A 27,790-nucleotide genomic window follows, 5' to 3' on the forward strand; every position below is an offset into this window, starting at 1 on the left:
TTTTTTCATGTTGAATTTATGCGATTAATAGTTGCTAATATAGTTACTGATAGTTTCTTGATAGTTACTAATCAATCGCATTAATTCAACATGCAGAAAATGTTGTGGCTGCGGTATGGTATTAAATGTAACGCAAAGTGTCCGGATTCAAATACATTACTGTATACTTACTTCGATGTTATTCGTTTCTCTGTCAGGGTAAGCAACGAATATAATAAGGGTGGGGTTTAGATTCTATACTTTTATGGTTTATAAAATGACGCTTCCTTTGCTTTCGTTCATTTCTTACTCTACTCTCGCACCGTGACGACTCGTTTGTTTGGGACCAAGCAGATAGCTAGTTAGTCTTTCAGTGGTAAGGCACACGAAAGCAGCTCGGATAAGCGCACCAGCCGCAGGATAGGTGAAGAAGCCACATCGCTATCGACCGGGAACTTTGCGTGAAATTCATCGCTATCGGAAGTCGACCGAATTTCTGATCCGCAAGCTACCTTTGCAGCATTTGGATCGTGGAATTGCTCAGGACTTCAAAACCGACTTGCGCTTCCAAAGTTCCGCGGCTATGACGCTGCAGGAGGCTTATTCGAAGATACCAATTTGTGTGCTATCCACGCAAAACGCGTCACATCATGCCCAAGGACATTCAGCTGGCCCATCGTATCCGAGGAGAGCGTGCTATATTAGCTTAGCATATAATCATCGGCCCTTTTCAGGGCTCCCAATTTGATGGATTAGAGTTTAGAAAAGTTTTTTGCAGGCCAAACTGAAACGAGAATTTTCGTTTGGATGCCATACAGCATCGAGAAAATTCCGGAAAGATCTAATCGTCGCTGAAAAATAATCTGCCAGTTCCCTGGGAATTGAAGAATACATCCATGCGAAAGAGTTTATTTTAATATTTTCTAATTATATGGCGAACACAGCGACCAAATACATTTGATTTCGTAATTTTTCAATCAAGTGTAATTAGCTGGAAAGCTTCTGAAGAATATTCTTTCCCATCAGTAGAATATTTTCGTATCCAATATTGGATGCATAACATGAAAAACGGAAAATGTTTCTTATCGCGAAAATTATATAATTTTCAATCGATTATTGCTCAGTCGCCGAAATTTTCATACTCAGAGAGTTCATTCTCCTCTAGTTTGCCTTCCAAATTGCCATCGTAAACCACACCTTCTCTCGATTCAATCACGCACGAAAAGCATACTGAAATGATATTGTGGTGGTGAAACCGATTCATTTTTCGTGAGGCGTCGTGCACAAATTACGTAACGCGATAAGGGGGGAGGGGGTAGATGTTGCGTTACTTTCTGTTTATTAGAGATAGGAAATTGCGTTACGAAAGGGGGGGAGGGGAGAGGTGGTTCAGAATTCGGATTTTTAGCGTTACGTAATTTGTGCACGACGCCTGAGGACATCGACAAGACAACATCGTTACTGAACGAGCTGAACGGCGAGGGATCGAGGGATTCATTACCTGGCCTGACCTGACCTGAAATGCAATCAGTTTGTTTTAACTGTGAGGGAGCGCAGAAAAGCCGATGCTGATACTCTCGTGACCAAGAGAGTATCAGCATCGAAATACGGTTCCTCGGGAAGACATAGAAGCAGCCGCCACACACACACACATACACGTGCGCAACTCTTTTCGTTTGCTGGTTATCGAGAGGAAACCTGGAAAGAAATGATCGTTGCTGAAAAATAATCTGCCAGTTCCCCTTGGAATTGAAAATTACATTCAAGCGAGTTTATTTTAATGTTTTCTATCCATATAATACTGCGACCACATACATTTGGTTTTGTGATTTGTCAATCAAGTGCAGTTAGCAGGAAAGCTTCTGAAGATTATTCTTCAGAACAAGGTTTTTTGTATCCAATATTGGATGCATCAAACCTTGATGCTCCAACGTAACACTCTCGTTTTTGAAGTCACCCAAATATTTATTTATTCATTCATTCAGGATGGATTTAGATTCAACTTCAAACAAATGATCTCTAAATCAACGATAGTCCTACGTCACTCTTGCGGTTATACCATAGATATAACCCACTTCCTGTTTTTTTAAACAGAAATCCATTTTCTCTTGTAGTCCGCCTCCGATTTCACAACTTTTGGGTTCTTCCGGAGGGCCTGCTTCATAATCGCCCGATATTTTTCTATTGAGCGAAGCTGCATACAAGTGCATACCCGCGTTGGGCGGGTTCATTTCCTTTGGCACGAAGGTAACCCCGTTGGCTTCGTACCACTCCAACACGTCCTTTGAATAGTGGCACGAAGCGAGATCCGGCCAGAAGATGGTCGTGCTGCTTCAATAGTAATAGTAAGCGCTTGTGTGCACCCGTGGCCGAGTGGTTAGCGTCATAACTAACATGCCGGGTGTTCGGGTTCGATTCCCGTTCTGGTCGGGGGAATTTTTCGTCAAAGAAATTTCCTCCGACTTGCACTGTGATCACGCGTATTCTAGAGCCACTCAGAATGCATTCAAGGCGTGTTATTTGGCATAGAAATCTCAACTAAGTACTAATAAAAATGACGCAAGTAATACTACGTTGAGACGGCGAAGTTCCTCTAGGAACGTTAGTGCCATTGAAGAAGAAGAAGCGCTTCTGTAGGCACTCCTTAAGGTAAACCTTCCCGTTTACCGTGCCGGTCATCACGAAGGGGACGCTCCGCTTTCCGCAAGAGCAGATCGCTTGCCACACCATGTACTTTTTGGCAAACTTGGATAGTTTCTGCTTGCGAATCTCCTCCGGAACGCTGAATTTGTCCTCTGCGGAGAAGAACAACAGCTTTGACGTAGGTTTCGTCGTCCATTACCAGGCAATGCGGCTTCGTCCGCATTTCGGTGTACAGCTTCCGGGCTCGCGTCTTCCCCACCATGTTTTGCCTTTCGTCGCGGTTAGGAGCCTTCTGAACCTTGTATGTACGCAGGCCCTCCCGCTGCTTGGTCCGCTGGACGAATGAACTTGACAAATTCAGCTTATTGGCGTCATCCCGGACCGAACTTCTCGGATCACGTCTAAACTGCTTAACTACGCGCTTGTGATCTTTTTCACTGACGGAGCATCCATTTTTGCCGTTCTTCACCTTCCGGTCGATGGTTAGGTTCTCGAAGTATCGTTTTAGTACTCTGCTGACCGTGGATTGGACGATTCCCAGCATCTTACCGATGTCCCGATGTGACAACTCCGGATTCTCGAAATGAGTGCGCAGGATTAATTCACGACGCTCTTTTTCGTTCGACGACATTTTTCCAAATTTACGAAAAATTGACAGTGAAGCATGGCCAACGTGATCTATACACTCTTATCTGATTATAAGCGAAAGCTGAAGATATAATTCCTAAAAATTAAATTTCTACAGCGTTTTTTCCGTGATGCAATTTGATGTGACACACCCTTTACATGCAAGTTGGGGCATTTTTTTGCCGCCGAGCTGTGTTTCCCTAACACGGATTTCAAAACTAATGCGCCCGGGGGAATCCGCTTTGTAAATACGCAAAAGCTCATTCTCTATGTGTACACCGACTGGACAAGATCGTTGCTGGGCGAGCTGGACGGCGATGGATCGACTGCTTTCTCAAGGCAATGAAGTTGAGGTAGAGATGGGCGAGCGCTCACGAGCCGTTCATTTGAGTCGGTTCATCAGAACGAGCGTACGATCCACGGTTCTTTACAAATGAATTACGATTCATAAAGGAGCCGCGATTCAATAAAAAAGCCGCATTTCAAAAGAGTCTCGGCTCAAAAAAGAGCCGCGGTTGGAAAAAAGTCGTTCGAATGCGCCGACTCGTTTCAATGAACGAGCGGCTCTGAGCCTCTCTCTTAAATGAACCGTTGTGCCCATCTCTAGGTTGAGGGGTAATACAAGGAAAGAGTGAAGTTTTCCAAGGGCCTTTCTCAAGGCTAGAGACGAATGAAATGAAAAAGTTTAAAGTCTCTATAATACAAAACCTAACCTAACTTTTGTAAATCCAGAGGGAAATACAATGATCGTTTGACAATTCTTTCGATCACATATTTTGGAAGTCCTAGGCATCATACAAACACAATAGGACGGTCATCAAATTTACTTATAACGAAGAATATAATCTATTGCAATGCATGAATTTATATTACATGGCAACTGTTCAAACTTTTTACTTACAAAGCAAATATGTTAAATTCAGTTGAATTCGAAAATTGATTCATTCAACCGATAATTGAATCGATACAATACAAATGCTTACTGAGATAACGGTAGTCCCACGTAAACGTTGCGGTTATATCATGGATATAACCCACCCATTTTTTTTTTTTTGTCAAAAATCGGCACTCTGAGACTTGGCTTTTTTTGACACTCTTGTTAGGCTTTAGGTGCCAATCAAATAAGTATCTCGATTTTTCATTCGGAACTTGCTACGAAATGTTGATTTGCACAATAATATACCCTATGCAAAATATTAGCTCATTCGGACTTCATTTACTGGTGTCATATATAGAATATAGAATACGTTAAAATTTGAAAAAAACTCAAATTTTAACGTCTGCGACACCAGTAAATGAAGCCCGAATGAGCTTATATTTTGCAAAGAGTATATTATCGTGCAAATCAACATTTCTTAGCAAGTTCCGAATGAAAAATCAAGATACAGTAAAACCTGTTTTTGTGCGGTTTTTTTTTGGTGCGAATTTTTTTTGTGCGATTCTTTTTGTGCCATTTTTTGTGCGGCGTATGAAAAGAAGCATATTTTACGAAGTTATCGTCCATTTAGTTTTTTTCGATAGTTTATATGCATTTCAGTGCGAAAAAAGCATATTTGTGTCTCAATTATCCACTTCTGAAATCATTCTTCTCCTCTCATCAAATGCTCTAAGTTTTTCTAAGTTTTGCATCACATGATTTCTAACAGCAACACGTTTCGACATGCAACTAAAAGCACAAAACAGCCGCGCGCAACCGAAAAGGCAAAGTGTCCCATCGCAAAGCAGGGAAACAAAAGGAAATTGAACGGTGAATGGCATGGATTTGAGTTATTTTCTTGGGGGAAACTTTTTTATGCGGTCCCTATCTACCGCACAAAAAAAGTTTTTTTCAAAATGTGTACCGAACACGATTTTTTAAAACTACTGGTGAAGTTTTGCACGATCTTTTTATGCGACTTTTTTGTGTGGTCCCTATCCCCCGCACAAAAAAAGGTTTGCCTGTAACTATTTTTATTAGCACCCAAAACCATACTTCTCGTTTCGTACTCCGAAAAAAAAAGTCCCATAGTGCCGATTTTTGACAATACAAAATTTTTCGAGATGACACTAGATCTCGACGTTTCATGCAATTTTAAGACATTTGGCATCATTTTTTTTTAAAACCCCGATTTCCTTCACTCCCCCTTTGGGTGATTTATCGATTTTCTAAAAACTCAAACTTTGACCGCTTTGCGCCACTCTCCCTTAAATCCGATTAAGCTGAAATTCGGTATAGAGTGTTTTTCGAGGTGGTAAACATATTGTATAGGGTAACTTTTTTAAATTTTAGGGTCGATTTTTTCCCTTACATTCATTGGCACCCTAATGGACATACAGTGGTGGTAAAATGGACAGGTTTGTAATACATGAAGCATAGAGGTTCATCGATCGCGAGAGGAATAATTTTATTTAACCAAGATCGAAACTCATCACGAACGTCCGTTAAATGATGAAAAAATCGAATTAATCCACCTAGAAGTGATATCGTGCTTTTCGGCAGTATAAATGGACAAACCCTCGACTATTTTGCTTTTGGTTCCAGTGAGCTTCTAAACTATCCACATTTGGCGATTTGATTTCCGTTTATAGACGCAGAGCATTCCTTAGGAATAGATTGAACAGACTTTTCACGGTCCATCTCACTCCCACTGGCGACTGTCCGTTTTACCCCACCAGTACAATTATTTTAATAATTCTAATTTTCCACTCAAAAATAAATTCTCTTTCCCGTACATAGCTAATATCGCGTTCTCTGTTAACTCCCAAACCGAAATATAATCATCAGCGAATTGAATTATGATATTAAACCACTCAAAATGCTTAATATCGAAGCAGCAAAAATTACATCCACATGCGGAATCATGTATGATTTTCGGTTTTTGTTTCCCTTTTCCACTTTAGATCAGTATTCATTGCCATAGGGTTAAATATTATATTTTTTTTTTTTTATCTGTATTATAGTGATTTTCAACTCATTTGGCTGGTTCGTCACTTTTTACTTCCATTTTTGGAAGAATGTCGGGAGTGAGAATTGAACTCGTGACCTTTAGCGTGAGAGGCATGGATGTTACCACTACGCCAGATCGCCTCCCTGTTAAATATTATAGAATAACATGTAGAAGGTGTTCTCATTATCAGAAATCGGGAATTCAAAATGTAACTATAAAAACCCTCACTGTCCGTATTACCCGCGGTTCCCCTATGAATAGTGCTTATTCAAATAAAGTTTTCAATTTTCACCTAACACTAGATTTGAAATTTAGTTCTCTGGTCCATAACCGCATGGAATGGGTCATATACGTTAGACAGTGTCCAATTTAAGATGCTGTTCATTCAACCGATCCGCAGATTCATAATAACATTAGTTTATCATTCGCGTTGATTGCATTAATATTTGTGCTCTGTTTTTGGGAAGGGATAATGGCAATGGATTGATGAACTGAGTACCTTTTGAAAACAAAATTATCAATTGAAATTGACTTTTCCGTATCAAATATGTATTCTATGCAATCGAGAATTATATTAATTTGCGAGTGGTGAAAAATCTTGAAGGTAAATTATGTCTGATAATGATTTTTTACTATGGTCAATTTTAGCTGGAATACCATAGTAGTTGAGTCGGGGTCATTACTACGTGTTTCAAGTGATCAAATAACACAAAATCAAAATTTTCATTCAAATTTTTCAGATTTTAAATTGGCTTCGAGCCTGCTAATCTAATATAAAGTTTTCTATCTCAAAAACCTGATCTGACTTTCGCTTTCAAACGTTCGGTACTGTCTGTTGGCTATAATGAACCTGGTTAAAAAAAAAAATCTCACTCTCACGTTTCTTCAAATGTTTTTCGGTAAAATAAACCCATATTCAGAAATCCGGTCGGATTTGAAAATAGCACAATGATTCATTCTATCATCTGATCGAGTCAAATCCTACCGGGTTGTGCAAGTGTTGCAACCTTGGAATGCAGAATGCAAAAGATTATCTCTTTCGGATTGCGATATGTCAAATCAGATTGGATTCCGGAATATGGGTCAATATGTAGTCCATACATTGTAGCGTTTTCCGTACTCATCTGTAGCGAATCTAACAATGTGTCGCGTATCGAGGATTATCTTGATACGTGTCTCGATTTGATTGTCAGCAGTAGCAGCATGAACTTTCCAGACAACCCAATAGAAGTGTGTTACAAAAATTACCAGATATCAATGAAGAAAAACATCATTACAAGAAACAGATCTCCAGAGATACGGCCCGTACACCCATGGAAGAATTTGTTGTTTGTTTCAATTTTCGGAAAATTGTGGGAGTTTTGCTATCAAAAGCGAAAACTGAATCGAAATCCTCTGGGTGCCTTATCTTGACGGAAGTCATGGTCCTCTATTACCGATTAGAATAAATTGATCGTTCCCAGTTCATGTGCGTTTCTTTCAGAATATACATCTCAGGAAAGAAATTCAGCCATATGAATTAATATGGATGTTTGACCGGGCAGCACTCTCAGGCAGCTCAGACTTTTTTTTTATTGGTTTAGAAAATCTTGTAAATACAAAGCAGATTAAATTTTAACTATAAACATATTTTTTTCACTTAACTTAAATACTTAACCTGTCCACGTGGACATCATCTTAACCCCCTCCCCCCTCATCCTGGACAAGCGTGGAGTATGAGCAACCTGAGAAGATAACCAGGAATTCAACTGAACATTACGATTAAGATCCCGGAATTTTTGTAAAAAACCCTGGGAAATCCAGATTCCGTGCCCACAGAATCTGATCTCCTTTTCTACAGATTGAATATCAAATCAACACGTAACTGTAGAAATGAATGAATACACTCCATATAAAAAATAGATCACCATTTCATTTTCCGTCCACAACAAACCGTTCACCACCGCTGACGACTATTGTGGCCACTTGCACAAAACTTCTTTACTCCTTAAACCGTAATCATTGGTATTTCCCGGCCCGACTGAAACCAATATCGTCTCGCCCCAGTTCCATCCGCCCACCACAATTGTATGATTATCTTCAACCCACTCCGCAGAAAAAAAACTAACTTTCATCGAACCAAACTTTCGCTAAATATCTCCCCTCCCCCCACTCCGAGATATTCATATGTCCCAAAATATCCCTTCTGATGCAACCGAAAGCGATGTACTTTCGGTGTAGTTTTGCGCGCGGACTACTCAACGTTATCTGCGATTCGAAATCGGAAAAGTTTTCTGGAGGCAAATTTCCCTTCCGAGCGCCCGTGCCACAACATCAGCCTCCTCGACTTTTGTGCTGTTGGTCCAGAGAATAGAATGAGACCGAGGGAGGGAGAGAGGGGAAGTATCCGAGAAAAAAAAAAAGTGCGGCGAATTGTACAGTGAGCAATTTCGCCAATGGCGCCATCAATGGCGGATTGTACTTCAGTCCAAATGTGTTTCAAATTGATACTCTGGGAGGGTTTTATTTCGGTATTTTTTGCTCTCTCTCTCTATTTCTCTATTTCGGTTTCACGGTTATGGGAGGTAATATGTTTAAAAACTGTTTTGAAAGCTTGTCGTAGTAAAAACCGCTCGGTGCCCTCCATTGTGGGAATGCTAGTTGGGAATTTGCATTCAATTTGCACGGAAATGTTATACGCGAATAAAAAGCTGCGATATACGTAAATGTGTGATAAGTATCATGCCAAAGCCAGAGAAAGTGAAAGTGCGCATGATGAATTACTCTTTTTGGAGATGAAAATGATAATTTATTTATTTATTTTATTTTATTTATTTCACTTCGTCTTAGATTTAAAAAAACATCTCACAGACTGACAAATCTTAAATACTACCTAATATTCCTAATTCTACGTTTAAAAACACATTTAGATACATTAAAATCGAAGTGACATTGAACTTCATTAAACGCACGGAAGCAGCTGGACAAAGGACAGTTTTGCCCGTACGACGTTGTATGCGGCCGTATCGCCAATAGCTGTCTTTCGCGGAGCTGTCTGGTGGGAGCGTAAAACCGTATCTCGCTGATTAACTCCGCACAGTCGATGTTTCCGGACAGTAAATCGAAGACGAACAGACGTTGAATTTTCTTCCGCCTCGCCGAAAGCGTTTCTATGTCAATAAGCATGCAGCGACTTTCGTAATCAGGAAGATGAGCGGGATCATTCCATGGCAGTTGTCTTAAGGCGTAGCGAATAAAACAGCGTTGCACTTTTTCGATCCTGATGATGTGCGTTGTATGGTAAGGAGCCCACACGCATGCTGCGTATTCAAGGACACTTCGAACCATTGAGCTGTACAGAGCCTTCAGCGTGTACGGGTCACGGAAGGACTGCGTGTTCCGCCGGATAAACCCTAGAACAGCGTATCCTTTTGCGATGACGTTGTTGATGTGTTCGGTAAACTTTAGTTTGATGTCGAGAATTACCCCGAGATCTCGAATGGAGGTAACGCGATCAATAACAGCAGAACCGATTATGTAGTCATGGGACAGAAACGATTGGCGCCTTGTAAATGTGATTGTCTTGCACTTGCTGATGTTCAACTCCATGCCATTATCAGCACACCATGCAACCAATTCATTCACGTCAACTTGTAGAGCATAGCAGTCCAATATGGAAGAGATTTTCCTAAATATTTTTAGGTCATCAGCGTAGAAAAGCTTACCAGACCTCAGCCGGCTGGCGAGATCATTGACGAAGAGAATGAAAATCAAGGGCCCAAGAACGCTCCCTTGAGGGACGCCGGATGAAATAAGATATGTACGGGAACGAGCACTTCCAACTCTCACGAAAGCTTTTCTATCGGTTAGATACGATCTGAGCCACTCAGTTATCCATTCAGGAAGTCCAATATGTTTGAGTTTCGCGATAGCCAGTTCGTGGGGGACTTTATCAAAAGCTTTCGAGAAATCAAAATAGATAGCATCTACCTGACTGCGACTTTCTACAGTTTCCGACAGAACGCTCATGTAACTCATCAGATTTGAAACGGTTGAACATTTCTTCACAAAACCATGTTGAGCATCAGTTATGAACGAACGAACCGCATTAAAGAGACTCCGGTGGACGAGTTCTTCAAAAACTTTAGCAATGCAGCATACTATCGAGATTCCTCGGTAGTTACAAATGGCGTGAACACTACCAGACTTGTGAATTGGAGTGATCGATGCCATCTTCCACACCTCTGGAAACCTACGCTCGCTCAGGGAACGATTGAAGATTGTGCTGATAGGAGTTTTTAATGCATCTGCACATTCCTTTAGAAATGCTGGAGGTAGACAGTCTGTACCGGCACCCTTGGAAGCGTCAAGGTTTTTCAAAACTGCAGCTACGTCATTTGGGGCGAAAGTTAATAGCGGAAGGTTTATGTCAAACGATGGAATGTTTCGACCAGCCGCTGATAAACTGGGAGTGTCACGATTGTGCACGCTACTAAAAAAGTCCGCGAAAAAGTCAGCGATATTCTCGGGCGAGTCCGCAGTAGCTCCATCATGCGTCATTCCTGAGGGAATTCGAGTAGTATTTTTCAGGTTCCTAATGTAGGACCAGAAAGATGCTGGATCACGTTTCAAGTTTGATTCGGTGCGGTTGTTGTAACTTCGAAACGCGTTTTCTTGACATTCATTGTAGATCGTTTCAAGGTGTTTTAATCTATCCCTGTTGCACGAAGATCTTTCGCGGAAAAAACGTTTACGTGATTTCCGAACGATATTACGAAGGTGTCGTAGTTCTGGTGTCCACCAAGGGAGTTTTGAGTGAATTGCGGAACTCCTGTGTTTTCGTGGAACTTGATCGTTGAGTATGTTAAAAACCTTTTCATAGAACAGTCTGGTCTGTGGATGCGTCGCCGAGTATAGCATCCCAGTCAACTACTGTATCTATCACGTTCACGTTCTGTATAAAAACATCATTCTTAAAATGTGTAGCAACATCTTGAGCCAGGATCAGAATTCTATTGGCGACTTCAATCAAAATAAAGTAGACTTCATACCCGATAACGATGATGAATGCATTCTACTTCCAGTCGCCGGGAAAAATGAAACCCTTCATTATATATTTGACGAAATTGCACATCTCGGTCTTAATCAAATAAATCACGTAAACAATTCCCAAAATTATTATTTAGACCTATTATTCATTCAACATCACCGACGACTTTTGTGTGAATGAGTCCATGACTCCCCTTTGGAAAACTGGAAAATTTCACACATCGACCGGGAGTACGAAGAAGTACCGGAATACAACAAGACGAACTTTGAAGCAATCAAATGTAGCCTACAAGCCATAGAATGGCATACTTTATTAAACAGTGAACGAGATGTCAACTTATCGGTACATATTCTTCACGAAATTCTGAATAAGATAATATCAGAATATGTGCCGAAGAAAAGAAGACGAAGAAATTCAACCAGCAAATATCCTATTTGGTATAACGCTCAAATAAGAAATTTAAAGAATAGAAAACAAAAAACACACAAAAAAATACAAAATAGACAAAAGTAACCAAAATTTGGTGTGATATCAGAATATTTCCCAATTTAGCATTAAAAGTGCACACGAAGAGTATAATAGGAAGGTCGAAACAGAAGTCAAATCATGTCCGAAGAAATTCTTCAATTACGTAAAGTCTAAGCTCAAAACCAATAACTTTCCATCGCAGATGCATCTCGATGAAGATGTAGCGCATTCTTCAAACGAAATAATGGAACAAGGACTCTTAAACTGGCTCAATTCTTACCTAACAAATTGTGAACAATTTTCTTCTATCCCTCATTAGCATTTTAGCTGTAACAGAGCCGAACTTTAATCGTGTACATGTCACATATGTTTGTCATATCTATAATTAGCACATTACACAGTTGCCATTTTTCGGCGTTAGAGTTTTCCCTTCTATACCATTGCATATGGTACACATTTACACAGTTGCCATTTAGGCGTAAGAGTTTTCTTTCTGTTCTTCCGTCATCCAGTTAGACTGGACAGCGGAGACAGTTGATTGATCATTGTTAAGTAGTTATTTATAGAACAGCAGTCCGATGTGTCTTGCAGAGCAGAGCAGTTGTATGGATGAATCGATCCTATTTCTACCGTGGACCGATCTTCATCGCTGATAATTGTTACGTGGACGTAGTTATTCTGTAACAACACAAAGATGGTCAATGAGGGCCCTGAGTTTTGAACTCACGATCGATCACTTACTAAGCGAACGCGCAACCAACCCCCATTGTGAACAATTTGTTCATTTTCAAAATTCTCTCTCAAATCCAGTAAATGTCACTTCGGGAGTCCCACAAGGCTCACATATTGGTCCTCATCTTTTCATTCCGTACGTTAATGATATCTCCTTCGTTCTCAAGCGTAAAAATGTACTTGCGTATGCAGACGACATGAAGCTTTTCGCGGAAATTGGTAATGAAATCGACATCGAAGCATTCCAAAACGAGAATCATGTATTCCATACTTGGTGTAATAAAATCTATTAAAACTGAATGTAAAAAAATGCAACTCCATTACATTTAGCGGAAAAATTCATGTACCAAATATTGTAATACGTCTTGGAAATCAAAATGTAGAGAAATGTAAAATAGTTACAGATCTAGGTGTCGTCCTGGACTGTAAACTCACATTCATAGAACACTACAACTCTGTAATCAATAAGGCAAATAGTGTGTTAAGCTTTGTCAAACGCTTCTCACATAACTTCCAGGACCCATACACAATCAAGCTTTTGTATACCACATACGTAAGGCCCATTCTGGAATACTGTAACATCGTTTGGAACCCGTATATGGTGGTACATGAAGGACGCATTGAGTCAGTCCAGAAACAGTTTCTCTTATTTGCACTCCGTAAGTTGAACTGGATCGCATTTCCACTTCCTTCATATGAAGCACGCTGCATGCTCATAAACATCCAATCACTAGAGGAACGCCGTAAATTTGCAATGCTTTCTTTTGTTAATGATCTAATTTCGCAACTAAATTACTAGAAAAATTAAATTCCTATGTACCTGGGCATCAACTAAGAACGCGAAATTTGTTTCTAACTAAAACATCCAGAACAAATTATGCAAACAACGCTCCTATCAATCGCATGATGCGTATATACAATCAACACTGCGAATTAATTGACAAAACAATGAATAAAAAACAGCTAAAAAGAAACATGTACCGTAGAAATAATATTTAACTTTAAAAAACATTGTAACATTAATATATAAGAATGCAGTCTACATTTTTCTGACGAAAAATGAATAAACATTATAGCTCATGTATGAGCTGCATTTGCAATCTCTATATATACAAAAATGTTCTGTTCGTTTGTGTACGCGTCAAAAACTCGAACAGTAAGGAACCGAATGAGCTCAAAGTTGGACACAATATACAATCCAAGTTATCCGGTGGTCCAAAAAATCATTTTCCTAAAAATGACTTTCCTTAAAAATTTATTACTTTTGAACTACTGGACCGATTCAGATGATCGACATATCAAATTAAAGCTCACTAGCTGGATTTTCTTGAGAAAATAACACATTTGCCAATTAATTGGATTAGAATCACATACAGTCTAGTAACATAGAAATGTTGAACGAAAACTGAAAACATGTTAACTTTGAAAAAATCATAACTTAAAAACGATAAATAACACCTCTATGGTATTCGTATATATAAGGTGAAAAATCTCAGCTTTCAGGAAAAAATATACAAAAATATGGTGCCCTTGGTCCCAAAACGATGTAAACTATAAAAACAAATATAATCAATAATTATGAAAACGAAACCCATTTTTATTCAGAGTGTAATATTTTTTCAAACAAGACTAGCTAATTGGCTTTAATTTGATATGTCGATCATCTGGATCGGTTCAGTAGATCGAAAGTTATGATTTTTTGTAGTGGAAAAAATGGGAAAAATTAGATTTTTCGGACCACCTATTAACTTTGAAAAATCATAACTCAAAAACGAAAAAACGCCTCCCTGGTTTCGAGATATGTTATGTGAAAAATGTTCAGCTTTCCAGAAAAAATATAAAAAAATATAATGCCTTTGGTCCCGAGACCATGAAAAATATAAAAAACAAATACAATCAATAATAACGAAAATATAATTAAAATTTTCTGCAACTATAGTATTTTTTTCCGAAAAAAACCAGCTAATAGGCTTTAATTTAATATGTCGAACATCTGAATTGGTCCAGTGGTTCGAAAGTTATGAATTTTAGAAAATAGTCATTTCTGGAAAAAATGCAAAAAAAATGGATTTTTCGGACCACCCTAAAATGGAAATGGTCACCCTAACAAAAAAATTAAAAAAAATACGGGTCTAAGAATTTGCGATAAAGAAAAAAACTACCGCTTTTGAAGAAAATCTGAAAATCCACTATATCGGTTTGGCATGGAATGGCTGTATATATATACTAGCTCTCCCGACAAATTTCGTCCCGCCCAAAACTTGTTTTTTGTTATCAATACCTTTAAACATTCACGTTTTCTTACTAAGCGTAAGTTCATGAGCCCAGTCGCAGAACTGTTCATTGATTGATCCTCTAATCGACCCCGTTAAATTTACCTTCTACTAAAAAATTCCTAATACTTCTATCAAAACTCGTCATTATAATATCAGTTTATTTTCAGAAACAATTCTCCTTCAAGATTTTTCAACTACTTGCAAATAACATGTTTCTTCGTTACATGGAATAAATTTATGATACAGAAAATATGATAGAATATAGACAGACCCCTCCCCGCTTCTCCCCTTAGAGAGGGGAAGGAGTGTCTATTCACCATAGAAACGTTTCGCGCCCCCTAAAATCTTCACATGCCAAATTTGGCTCCATTTGCTTGATTAGTTTTCGAGTTCTATGTGATGGAAGCTTTTTTTTTACATGTTTGACAAAATCGTGAACTAAAATTGTGTGTCGAAGTGATTTAAAATTTATCGATTGCCCTCATAGATATATCTCTCTATATATATCAATGTTCTGTTCGTTTGTGTACGCATCAAAAACTTGAAAAGTACGGAAAAGAACCGAATAATCTCAAACTATGATACAATATACGAAACAACCAAACACATCTAGGATTGTTGTTACAACATAAACAAATTAAAAATTCAACCTTAGCCATGCAACCACAACGTGCAGGTCTCATATATTTTAAGATACGAGAAAAAAAATCTTTGTACAGCACAGTGCTCTAAATATACCGACAAAACTTAGACATATAAACAATAAAATTTAAATAAATATTAGAGCAGTACTGGGCCTCTAAATTCTAAAATAAATTAAAAACTCAATGGCCAAAAAAGTATTTTTTTTCACGCAATCCTCTTAAAGTTTCAAGAAAAAATTACGCTACATGTTAAAAAAACAACACATACGAACGCATTTGAATAAAAATTAGAGTAAAAGTGGGTCTCGAAGTACAGGTAAACTTCGATATAACGTACATTTCTTTTTCAAAATTCGAAGCAAAATAATGAACTCAGGAACATAGCTTATATTACTATTTTGTGTTGTTGTTTGGGTGAATTAAAAAAGACGGGTGGGTAATGTCGGTGACATAACCGGAGTGACGTAGGACTATACAAAGGGGAAAGCTTTTGCAAAATATATATTTTAAATATATTGATTCATTTTCTTCTCCTACGTGAATTCCTACCTATCTGCCTGAAAAAATGGATTAGTTTACTGTTTACTCTTTATGAACATGTTGGGGGTTCTGAAAAGAACCTTTGGTGTTGTGTTTTTGCGTTTTTTTACAAACTTGATTCTTGATTTTTTTTCTGAAGGCTTTGTACTTATTAAATGTTCAACGTCGGGCATCTTTCGGCGTATACACATATCGTACAATCAAAATGATGGCTGTGATAGGCAATGCACAGGTGGTCATCAGCTCGTTCACTATCATATATTTCACTATTGAGCACATTACCGTACCTTAAGCTGTGGTTTCGGAGACGAATGAATTGTAAGATTTGTAGTCTCCGCAAACAAAGTAAAAAAAAAGAAAAAGAACTGAGGTTGAACTGACGAACTCTACGATCTGTCGAGCGTTCTGAAAAACCAACAGTAAATACAGGGACGGAAGACATTCGGATTGAAGTCCTTTAAAATAAGACCAGAGCAGCAGGAAATACATAGTTCATCGTGCTGCTACTTAGTTATTTCTCTATGCAATGCAGATGTAACGTCAGTCAATTTTCAACATCAGTTATCAACTAAAGAAAGCAGTTCTTGCTACCGAGAAAATTCGTTAATGCCATCCTGCATACAATGTGTTGTAATTTGAAGCCACTTTTAATTCGGAAACCATACATGGGTTTGTGAAAACTGAATGATCAATTTAAAAAACCCCAACCACCAATAAGTTCAAGAACAAGCATAAACAAAAAAAACAGTTTATATTATATGTCATATTATGTCACTTTAGAATGCATTGGTATTGTGAAAAACTTTTAATAACTCTTCTTTGAATGGTTTAATGGCCCTGAAAAGCGCCGTGTTTTACGGTGGCTGGTTTTGCCACCAAAGCAGTCTGTATAAACAAACTTTTTCTTTAATCTACCTGTTGCCGTTTTGCGATTGCGTTTGCCACTCGCTGAAACTAGTTAATGCCACAGAACCAAATGGTCTCTGTTCTGCAGGAGGGTTTTCTTATTGTCGTGAGCAGCTTTGCAAGCCAACTCGAGCACTCCGGCGGCCAAAATTCCGCTATAACCGCTATTAGGTATACTTGTGCTCCAGCACCAATCCGTTGATGCGATGCGATGTTAAACGATGCCGTACAACCACACTGGTTTACGGATTGAAAGAAAATTAGATATTTCTTTGGGATCCGCGCGTTTTATACACTAGCAGTACACGCTCACAGGATAGAGACAAATCGGCAGACTCAGCCAAAGAGGCGAGTCCAACGAGACGAACGAATGAGCGTTAAAAGGCAGCGATGGCAAAAAAATACATTCATTACGATTTGTTCGCTCGTTGGATTCACATGCAGGCTAAAAAGGGTCCTTTTCAGGATCACAAAATCATCTTCAATCTAAAGAGTTTATTGTTTTGTTATCACTCGATATCCCCATCTTGTTCGGCTAAACCTTTCTGTTTAGCGATTGCGTTTGCCACTCACCACAGCTTCCACAGTTGGAAAATTTCTTCCCATCCAGCTTGTGACATATTTTACAGTAAATTACATTCAATGGCACGTCGCATTACCACCACTCAGTATCGCATTGGAGGCGATTTTAACCTGTAATTGAACATTTGCGATGACAGTGGTACAGTGTCGACATTCAATGTGGGGTCATAATTTGGATCTCTATGTTTACAAAAATGTCCAACTGAATAAGTCGCATTACATGTCCGTCCAATTAGCTAAATGTCAAACTAATTGTAAATTACTGTACTTTCAATCTGGAAACAATTTAAGAATTGGTGAAAATTGAATAATCAGGAAAGTCCCCAACTATCAATAAGCTCAGAACAACTGCCAAATTCACATACTCATCAGATCCTGGCAAACAAATTATGAAAAAATCAATTTGTGTTTTATTATTATTTTGGATATTATTTTAGAAAGCATTGAACTGTATTTCGTAAACTCTTTTTTGAAAGGTTGATTGGCCCTGATAAGCGCCTTGTTTTATGGAATGGTTCCAATTTAGAAAACTTTGTACTCGTGGTTTTGAAAAAAACCATTTCGAACGCCCTCGATGCCGCCTTGTTCTGGATTTTCCACCAAAGCAGTTTGTATAAAGAACAAACTTTTTTCTTCTGCTACCTGATGCCGTTTTGCGATTGCGTTTGCCACTCGCCACTCGCTGCAACTGCCTGTTGTCTTGATGTCCACCGAACCGAATGTGTTCTGTTCTGAATGCGGGTTTTCTTATCGTCGCGAGCAGCTTTGCCAGCTAACTCGATCACTTCGGCGGCCGAAACTATATAACGCCGGCTAGGTGGACGCGCTCGGCCTAAATACCCTTGCGGGGAACTCCAGATCAACACGGTTCGAGCGGGATTTTGCCTTTCCCTTCACTTTTCCTCCTTTACCATGTCCAGACATGGCTGCTTGGGTTGGTTTGTTGATGTGTTGTGGTACGAACCGATGTGGTGTACGGTTTGGATGAGAATGATCGTTACGGCAACGGAGCGGGGATTTTTAAGCTGACTGGCTGGCTCGAGAATTACGCATGTGTGAGACTGCGACCAATGTTTCGTTCATTTTTTTTCTTTTTCCTTTCCAATCGTGCCTCATTCTATTTCACTGCTGCTCTGGTTGCCCGTTTTGGTCGGTACGATTTGAGGAGCACAAAATGGACCAATCAAAAATGGGCACATAGTGCATTTGGACAATGCTTGATATTTCACAATTATTCAATTATTTATCTCAAGAAAAATGAAATGTTATTCGTTATGATAGATGCGTAGATATATTTCCTATCAATTGATGCAAAAACCTTTGCGATCTATTGAGAAATGCTCGAGTTATAAGCGTTCCAAATCTTGCATTTTTTCCTACTTGTTCAGTGCCTAGATTTCCATTTCACCCCTTATATCTTCCGGTTAGACGTAGTCCTACGTCAAAAATAAGGATAAAAAAGTTAAACTAGAAGATGAAGCCAACCTTTCTCATTATGTTTCCCTTCATACTGCTTGATTCATTTAGAATCCGGAATCATAAAACCGTTTGTATCTCGAGATTGGTTAAAAGTACAGGACATCAAGTGTCCTTTGTTGAACCTGTGAGCTTGGTATGAAACTCTCAGTACCTATTTCGGAAAATATTTTTTACACATTGAACAGGTGTACGTTATAAAGAGGGTGCGTTACATCCAAGTTCCACTGTAATATTTTTTTTTCAAAATTTCGAAATGGCTGAAAATATATATAAATTTTTTTGTACCGCGAAAAACACTCTACACATTCTGGAAAAAAACAATAAAAACCTGAAATAGACGTTGGAAGAAATTTGAATACAAACTAGAGTAGTACTGAATCTCAAAATAAAAAAAAAATAATTTAATTTAAAATCAAAATAAAAATTAACTTAATTTTTTTTTAGTGTTTGATTTTTTGATGAAAGAATTGTTTGAAAATACTGATCGATACACCTTCACAAGATGTACTTTCAGTATTTTTTTTTTCATATTTTTTTCTCAAAGCTATTGAGAACGGCGTGAAAAAAACGAAAAGGTGCCCATTTCACCACAGATCCTATGTTGTACCATATAAGGACTCAAATATATGGTACTACTATCAAAATTTCTTATTTAGTACCCTATACAATATTTTCCATACATCTGGTGATATGGTTTGAGGGCACTTTTTACTCCCGTACTCAGCCAGACCCTTTGGAAATATAAAAAAAAATGCACCGCGCAACACTGAAAAAAATCTGAAAAAAAATCACACATATCTAGAAAAACCGTAGTAACACATTCTAATATGGATTAGAGTAGTACTGAATCTCTAAATCCCCCTTCAATTTTTTTAAAAATTTCAATATTTTTTTAGTACTACAAGTTTTGATGATTTTTTTTTTGATAATTTTTCTTGATAAAGGTCGAGCTCGATTATATATGATTCGATTATATACAATTTTAGACTCAATTATATACAGTTTGAAAAAAAAATTCACATTTCAAATATGACTTATTTCAAGCAAAAATGTAACCTTTCAACGTTAAAGTGAAATTTAAGTGGCTATTATACGTTCAGTGGGGTGTGCTCCCTTGGCCGAGTGGTTAGCGTCATAACTAACATGCCGGGTGTTCGGGTTCGATTCCCGTTCTGGTCGGGGGAATTTTTCGTCAAAGAAATTTCCTCCGACTTGCACTGTGATCACGCGTATTCTCTAGAGCTTGCCACTCAGAATGCATTCAAGGCGTGTTATTTGGCATAGAAATCTCAACTAAGTACGAATAAAAATGACGCAAGTAATACTACGTTGAGACGGCGAAGTTCCTCTAGGAACGTTAGTGCCATTGAAGAAGAAGAAGAAGGGGTGAAAATCGTGATTTTTAAACATTGCTTGAATTTTCACCAGGAAGTGGCTATATCGATATTGCAACCAAATTAACAAAGATAGAAGTTGGGTATCAAAAAATAAATTGTGGAGCGGCTAAAGATCTTTAATTAAATTGATGGAAACAATCAAGTTGAATATGAATTTTAGAATAAAATCAATAATAACACATTAAAAATTATTTACTTTTAAGTTTTCACTTCCGAAATGTTTTTAAGTTCACTAATTTGGATGTTCCACTATATCCTGTATTTTCTCATCTTCCAAATGGAAGCAACAGAATCGTTTTCCGTACCGTACCTTTTTAATGTAGAGTCAGTTTGAGGCAACAGAGTCCAAAACAGAAAAAAAAAAGTTTTATAACTCTGTCATTATTGAAATTCGAACATATGCGTAGAATATTTTTTTCATCAAATATGATCGTCTATCCTGAGAGATTCTGGATAGATTTATTTTTTTCATGTGAGAAATGTGTTTTCTGACTTTCAGGGGATGAATCAAAAATGAAAATCTTTTTTTATATTAAAAAAAACAAACATGTATGCATAAAAAACGAATAATTTTTTTCAATTCGATTATACTGCCGTTCAACGCATAGTTTTCCTATGTTACTTTTTGACAACTTTCACTTTTCTTAATAAAACGATGTTTTTATGCCTAATCTTCCGGAAAAACACAAAGCAAAATATTGTTTGTTCCCGGCATTAAAAAAAAACAACATCAAGCTCAGTTGTTCCATGTTGATATTCTAAGCATAAATGTCCCACCATGTATTCTTTGTAGATCCATATTAAATGAATCGGTTCAAGTACAAGAATTTTATGTCAAGCTTTCAGCAGGGCTAATGCACTCATTTCTGGTTTGGAAGAACGAACTAAGTCTCAAACAAATCAAAAATGAGTTTAGCAGAACACGTGTATACCTGTTAGCGAATCCCTTCTTCTTCTTCTTATATGGCACTAAGTGGCAAGTGGTAAGTGGTAAGTGGTAAGTGGCAAGCTCTAGAACACGCGTGACCACAGTGCAAGTCAGAGGAAATTTCTTTGAAGAAAAATTTCCCCGACCAGAACGGGAATCGAACCCGAACCCCCGGCATGTTAGGTTTGACGCTAACCACTCGGCCACGGGAGCGAATGCCTAACAACAATGATATTTATATATTGCATAGGTGTTGTAGATCACTCACTTTTCTTATAAAATGATGTTTTTATGCATAATCTTTCGTAAAATACAAAAAAAAACTTACTGTTCGTTAACAGTTTTTAGAAAAACAACATCAAGTTCAATTGTCCCATGTTGATATTCTAGGCATAATTGTCTCACCATGAGTTTTAAAGCTCGTAATGAACATTGATTGATTCAAATGAGGGGAAATTTTTACATTTCTTTAGACAATTGTTTACTGCTAATAAAATAAACCCGGAGTATTGCTAAACTGAAATGCTTAAAGCTTCTGGTAGACAAATATGGTAGAAAATTTTGATTGCATTTTTCTCAGTTGCTGATTTTGGAACATGGGACAACTATGCGTAGAACGGCAGTATATACAGTGCAAAGGAATCCGAGACTGTATATAATCGAGTCCGTCCTGTATACTTGAAATGCTGGTAAGTTTAGTGTTAATAATTTAATTTTACACTTCAAGCCACAGCTCTTCCCACGTTTTCCCTCATGAGATTCGAAAGGACCTAACTCTAATATTTTGTCCAACACTTTAACTTCGCACAACCGATATTCGATAATCGACTACAATATGTTAACTGAGTAACTGAACAAACAGTGCCAACATTGAAGTAAACTTGATGAATCAAAGTATAACTACGTTTTCAAACAAGCATAGATTCATCTCTACTGTTTAAATGTTTGCCTCAAAAGAAAATATAGACATGCTAATATCTGCATATTCTCAGACAGTCAAGCGGCACTTAAAGCTCTAAATGCTTTTGAATGCTCTTCAAAAATTGTCTGGGAATGCATTTCCCTTTTACGGCATTTAAGTCAGATATGTTCGGTACAATTGTACTGGATTCCTGGCCATTGCGGTATAGAGGGCAACGAGCGAGCAGATGAACTTGCCAGGAACGGCTCAAACTCGCCATTCACTGGTCCAGAACCATTCTGTGGACTTTCTGACTGTGTGTTGAAAAGTGAGCTGAAGAAATGGGAAGACCGGGGAGTGACAGCCAATTGGATGGCTGCAAAACTTAAACAGGCGAAAAAATTTATTACGCCGAGTATTAAAATTACTCAACAGCTGCTAAGTCTTAGTAAGAAAGACTTCAGCACATTCACTGGTCTTGTAACAGGACACTGCCTGAGTAAATACCATCTTAAAAAACATAGGTTTAGCACAAGATGATATTTGTCGCTTTGTAATGCCGAAAGCGAAACCTCGGAACATTTGCTCTGTAACTGCGGAGCTCTAACTAGACACAGACTTCAACACCTTGATAAAGCTATTCTGGAGCCCAAAGAAATTCAGTCTACTCTTTCATCAAAGAGTAGTAGAAAAGCTTGAAGTGTAGTATAAAAAACGGGTATACCACAATAGTTCAAAATAATGGACGCAGTGGTTCACATCCAACAGGGGAAAAAAAATCTGTACTTAATTTTCAATTGAAAAAAAAACAGCTAAAAATCATAGCTATCCGTCAATCAACGTTTTATCCCAATATATTAGATGTTTGTGATCAGTTATCACGACGGTAGAATCACAATTTGGGCTAGTGTTTTGAATTTTTAACATTTTTTTTCATCAATTTCAGATGAAATAAATACTGATTTCCCACCGTATTTTTATTGTGACATCGTTCAATCAATAAGCTCGAACAAATCGATGCATAAACCTCTATGAAACAGTAGTTGATAGAGCTATTGAACGCTATTGAATCAAGCCTTTGTGGCTTTTGTGGCTCATTGATAATTTAAACACGTTAATCATTATTCGCGAACGTGAGCCTTTCAGATTAGCAATCAAAATACAATCAGCGGTAACATTTTGCAATAAACAACACTGAACTTTAACACTCCTATACTCGCGCATTGGTCTGTCAGACCGAGAAATCAATAATTCGTTCATTTCTCAGAAAATATCAACACTACGACTTTGCGATTCTATCTAGCTTTGTTATTAGTCGTTCGTCATCGTTTAGCGTATCGCAAGTGTAGGTACAAAGGAGACGTGTGCCAGTTTTTTAACACATTCGGTCTGACACACCGACGCGAGTATAGGAGTAACTTTATTGGACAAGTGACTTTTTTCATATTCTAGAATATTGTTGAATGAAATATAAAAATTAATGTTAGTGGAATATTCATTGAATATAATGCATAAGGTCATTATCGGACTACAGGTAAACTTCGATATAACGTACATTTATTTCACTTTCAAAATTGTACGTTATATCGAATATCGAAAAAACTCACAAACGTAGTCTATAATACATTATTGTGTTGCTGTTTTAGTAAAGTTAATGAACAACTTTAATCAGAAGACGAAGCCAGCCTTTCTCATGATGTTTCCCTTCGTACTGCTGATTGAAGCTTGATTCATTTAGAATCCGGATTCACAAAACCAGCTGTATTTCGGGATTGATTGAAGGTACAAAACTTGTTTTAGCATCACAATACAGATAATTCATTGTTCTATCAGGAAAAAAATATTGAAAATGTTTTTCCTTTACACTTTGGAAATGTGCACGTTATATCGAGTGACGTTATATCGAGGGTACGCTATAACGAGGGTACGTTATATCGAAGTTTCCCTGTATTCTTATTTGATTTCAGTCCCTTTAGTCCCTTTTGTAACAGGATTGAACGGATTTTACTATTCGTCGTTAGATTCATATGTTCAAAAGCAAAATATAAATGTTTGACTTTCGTATAGTTATTCGCTAAATATAATGGTCATACATATACACACACTTGTGAAAGAATTTCACTTGTGGAATAATTGTAAACAGTAAACTATAAACTAATCGGTGGCTTATAATAATTTTTAACAGTTACAGTTTCGGGGATTTTGTTTTTATAATGAACAATATCGACAAGAAAACAAGAAAAAGAAAAGGTAGTTCCTAGAAATCCTTTTATATCATCTTTTTATGCCCCATCTAAAAAAAAGCATTAATTCTTAATTTACCAAGAATACAGCATATAAGAATATTAGAAATATGCATTCTTTATATTCCAAAATCTTTATCATCTGATAATTATCTAGAAGGTCGTTATACATTCTTCTCTTCGATAAAAGACAAGAAAAACACGCAACAACTGCATGAAATGTAAAAAATATGTTTGTTTCGAGCATGCAGTTATGCAATGTTCTGATTCTTACTCCAATGGAACCACAATCTATTAATACGCTTTTATGTTATTTTATAGCTCCTTATGCTTCCATGAATTATATTCAGTTGCTTACTTTTTATTAATAAGAGTGAAAAATTCGAATTTCGTTATTTGTGTTGGAGTGTCAAAAATTACTCTGTCTTGAGGAGGCTGATTTAGATGACTATTAAAACTTAATAAAGAAGACATAAACATATTTTTTTGGGGTTTTTCACTCAATCATACCCTCTTCTTCAAATAAATGCCAACGAAGCCTGAAAAATACACAATAGCAACATTACAGAGAAGTTCAATTTTCGGTCTGTGACACCGTGCGCGAGTATACGTGTTATGATTTTGCACGCGAGTACAGGAGGGTTTAACAAGTCCCCCAACAGCTAGTGGAAAGCATCATTATATCGGTCTGGTAGAGGGTCAACAAGTATCATCGATAACGGAAGGGATCGATCGTTTTCTACACTCAAACTCTCGAGCCTAAGCTTGTGGAAAACCACGCACCCGACCCCATTGGCGGTCACTTAAAACAATGAATTAATGTGAATCCCTCTCTAATTAATTGCCTCCCGATCGAATCACACAAACACGATTAAAGTCACATTTAACGAATAACAACTAGTGCAAACCCTGCAGCGCCCCACCCCACCTCAAAAAGGATTAATTTCGAACGCTCGCTGCCTGCTGTGATCCCCATTCATTAGCGTGTGTCACTTTCGCGGCCACTAATGTGCATATCAAACATATTCCGCGCCCATCAAACAAACCATGACCTACACACCTCCCCCTCTCCCCTTGCACATTATTCGCGAACCGGACCTGTTGAGAGAGAGTCGCAGGGAACCGGAAGCCACAGAGATCAAAAGCACACCTTTCGTACAACGTGACTTCCAACGCCCTTTTTTGCGGGAACTAGAATCGGTTCCAAACTGCTGCGTGGTTTCGACTAGTGTTGCACGAGAAACAGAACTTCAAAATTATGAAGCAATGGAATTGCGAAATTCGACGCAAAATACGCAAAACACAACGAAAAATCGCACGAGCCTAAAAATTCTTAAAGTGGGATAGCAGCATAAAAACGGGTGGTTGGTTTACTTACACATAAAATCACCAACACTCGCACAGACACAGACACACATACACACCTATTTGCACTGAAAGCACTTTTCTTCCAACGGCAACAGCATCACACACCGCGCCGCAGCATATCGGAGCATAGCACACTTCCACATAGAGATTTGGCTTTTTTTGGCGTGGAGAACAATCATTCTTTTTTTCTTGCTGCTGCTGCTGCTGTTGTATTTACTCACTTCGGGCCAACGCGCTGCAAGAATTCTGTAACACTAACACACATTCCGTGATGAATTTTCTAATTGGAGCAAATGGCAGCAGCTTTGCGTTTTTTTCATCGTCAACTTTTTTTTCGGGAGTAAATGATTGACCTGATCCATAGACAACTTCGATTATTTCAAATTAGCAGCATGCTAAATTCGAGGGGATTTTTGGCGAAAAGTGGTTTTTTAGCCATGTATCGCTCTCGGTAGGCCGTGGGGAGTTATGTTCATGTACACACACATACACATACACATTTATGCGGAGAGTTTGCTCTACTGGAATACGATACACGATAGGTCCCAAAACAAAACATGGAAACTGGGGAACCAAACGTCAATATCAATCTTCCTTTCGGAAGGTGTTTCGAGTTGACACAAATGCGCCCATCGAGAGCATTCTATTCTACCGGATACGGGATCTACATATGCTCCTAGGTCACCTATGCACATTCAAAACATATCAATACACCCACCACATGATAGGTAGAATGGTGACAATGACAGATTTTAGTTTGTAAACAAACACTTGCCAACGTGATTTGTTCGTTTTCGGAGCGCCACCTTGTTCGGATCTGTGCTTCTGACGGACCAACTTTCTTATACCTGCAATCCGTTCGGATGCAGCGCACAGCAGGATTTCACCTGTGCTTCTTCAATGGACCAACTTTGGGTTCTAATTAGACACCTGTCAACCTTTGCTAACACACAAGAAACTTGTCACCGCGGCGCACAACTGAATCAAAACTTCTCCACACGATAACTCAATTTACAGTCCACTGTCCGAGAAAGGTCAGGATGCCCACACAAGGCCACACCAAAGCCCCACCAGAGGACCACAATCTTAGAAAATCCTTGTTTCCGTAGCTTTATTCTGAGGCTGCTGGGCTGTCATTCACACACGGTTGCGAGCAGTGTTGGTTATGCTACTTGTTTCCCCCATTCAACTTGCTGACACTTCTTTCTCTCTTCCTCGCTCTCTTTTAGTGGTTCTTTCGATTCTCGCTTCGATCAAAACAAGAAATTGTTTCGCTCCCTCTCCCAACTCAATCTAGAAATACACACACTCACACACTAACACACACGTACCGTGTACGCATCGAACACTTCCAAACAAGACACACTTTCGCGAAATCACGGCTGGCCGTAACGCAGCCGTCACCACTCTCTGGCTAGGGTGGCTTTGGGCACACCGCAACTTTAAAAGCGAGTGTCCCGCAACTTTAAAAGCGATGCGCCCACATAAGCGCTTGTGCAGGGGGTGGTTGCGGTTACTTGCTTGTACTTCTCGTGCCGAAAGGATAAATGTGCTTTCGCGGAGTCAAGCCGGAGTCGCGTCCATTCGACGTTGCAGTTACCGAGAGACTAACGGCAGGAGCATCACATGATCGTACTTTTGACTTTCGGCTGGGACCAAATCCCCGAAAGGATATGTGCACCGTGCCGTGTGCTGCTGCTGCTGGTAGGATACGAGCGCGCGTAGGATGAGCAGAGCATGAGAGAAAGAGGCTGAGCAGGTTTTCAGTGCGCATGTGCTGCTCTCTATTTGGCCTATGCCTTGGGAATATGTATGCTCCCACGGCGGGGGTTGTTTTGGAAAGGATGCGTCAAAAGGATTCTATGCTGGCAGTGAAGCTGACGTTTTGGTGGTTGAAGCATATTTTGAAGCTCATGGGCGCAAAGTTTACAATTGAGGTGCTGACAAATGTTTGTTTTTGTAGGAATATGTGCATTGGTAGCAAAAGTGGCGTATTGTTTTTTTCGCATCCCGAAAGATAGTCAATGCTGCTTAACACATTCATTGCAACGTCACCCATATATCTGTGACTTCTTGTTCAAGATGTGACAGAAAAATAGTATTTATCATTCTTTCCCACTT

General features: G+C 38.5%; 1 protein-coding gene across 2 annotated transcripts in view; it reads right to left on the reverse strand.

The window, feature by feature from the left end:
- The window catches only part of LOC129770761 (protein O-mannosyl-transferase Tmtc3-like), a 640,228-nt gene extending 612,965 nt beyond the window's left edge, over positions 1–27,263 (reverse strand). Inside the window, exon 1 of one of the 2 annotated variants that reach the window (XM_055773813.1) lies at positions 25,726–27,263. The gene's annotated coding sequence lies outside the window, so the exon portion shown is untranslated. Of the gene's footprint in view, positions 1–25,679 lie in introns of both variants that reach the window. The other variant, XM_055773812.1, reaches the window with a different exon arrangement.
- Between the last annotated feature and the right edge of the window lie 527 nt (positions 27,264–27,790).

This window comes from Toxorhynchites rutilus, chromosome 2 (assembly GCF_029784135.1).
Source record: "Toxorhynchites rutilus septentrionalis strain SRP chromosome 2, ASM2978413v1, whole genome shotgun sequence".
In the NCBI taxonomy this organism is placed as follows: domain Eukaryota; kingdom Metazoa; phylum Arthropoda; class Insecta; order Diptera; family Culicidae; genus Toxorhynchites; species Toxorhynchites rutilus.